Source organism: Propithecus coquereli, unplaced genomic scaffold (genome assembly GCF_000956105.1).
Source record: "Propithecus coquereli isolate 6110/MARCELLA unplaced genomic scaffold, Pcoq_1.0 Scaffold11717, whole genome shotgun sequence".
In the NCBI taxonomy this organism is placed as follows: Eukaryota; Metazoa; Chordata; class Mammalia; order Primates; family Indriidae; genus Propithecus; species Propithecus coquereli.
Genome location: NW_012135767.1, coordinates 7439 through 8754, shown reverse-complemented (window position 1 = coordinate 8754; position 1316 = coordinate 7439). Strand labels below are relative to the sequence as shown.

The 1316-nt window shown below is 48.2% G+C and overlaps 1 pseudogene; it reads left to right on the top strand.

Moving 5' to 3' along the window:
- The first annotated feature begins 5 nt into the window (after nt 1–5).
- LOC105822125 lies at nt 6–872 on the top strand (annotated as a pseudogene).
- Nucleotides 873–1316: the final 444 nt, after the last annotated feature.

The following is a 1316-nucleotide window of genomic DNA, read 5'->3' as shown; positions in this document are numbered from 1 at the left end:
AGTGAATCCTGTTTTGGATGTTCCTGTCCATGTACCTGGTCACGGTGGTGGGAAATGTGCTCATCGTCCTGGCCATCAGCTCTGACTCCCACCTGTACACTCCCATGTACTTCTTCCTGGCCAACCTCTCCTTCACTGACCTCTTCTTCATCACCAACACCATCTCCAAGATGCTGGTGAACCTTCAGTCCCAGAACAAAGCCATTGCCTATGCAGGGTGTGTGACGCAGCTCTACTTCCTGGTCTCCCTGGTGGCTCTGGACAACCTCATCCTGGCTGTGATGGTGTATGACCGCTATGTGGCCATCTGCTTCCCCCTCCACTATATCACAGCCATGAGCCCTAAGCTCCGTATGTTGCTCCTCACTTCGTGTTGAGTGCCCTCCGCCCTTTATGGCCTCATTCACATCCTCCTCATGACCAGAGTGACCTTCTGTGGGTCCCAAAAGATCCACTACATCTTCTGTGAGATGTATGTCCTGCTGAGGCTGGCATGTTCCAACATCCAAGTGAATCACACAGTGCTGGTGGCCACGGGATGCTTCATCTTCCTCACCCCATTAGGGTTCATGATCACGTCCTATGTCCGCATCATCAGAGCGATCCTCCAAATACTCTCAGCCACTGGGAAGTACAAAGCCTTCTCCATCTGTGCCTCCCATTTGGCTGTGGTCTCCCTCTTCTATGGGACACTGGGCGTGGTGTACCTGCAGCCCCTGCACACCTAGTCCGTGAAGGACTCAGTAGCCACAGTGATGTATGCTGTGGTGACCCCCATGATGAACCCTTTCATCTATAGCCTGAGGAACAAGGACATGCATGGGGCTCTGGGAAGACTTCTCCAAGGAAAAGCCTTTCAGAGGTTGACATGAGGGTAATTTGGGGCATTGAAGTGGAGACTGGAAATTTCTTCCACCCTGTGCAAGGCCTGTGGGGGATATAAGAGTGATTAGAACATAGGACCAGCTCAGAATGAGTTCATTGACTGTAGTGAAGAAAAGACACCTATATGTAACCCAATGTCCCGCAGACCTCACCAGCCTTGGCAATAAATAGTCACCTAACATCTGTAAACTGAGAAGCACATACCTCAGCGGTAGCTTTGAGGATCAAATGAGACAACGTGCAGAAGTTCTGAACAGAGTGCTTGGCCCAAAGTAAGCACTATTGTTATTAAGCAGAGATAGCAGAGCAATGGCAGTGAGGCAGGAAACAACCTAAATTTTATTATTTTTATTAAACAAATAATATGAATTTATTGCAGAAATATTAGAAATACAAATAAGTCAAAAATAATTATCTGCATTTCCAGCATC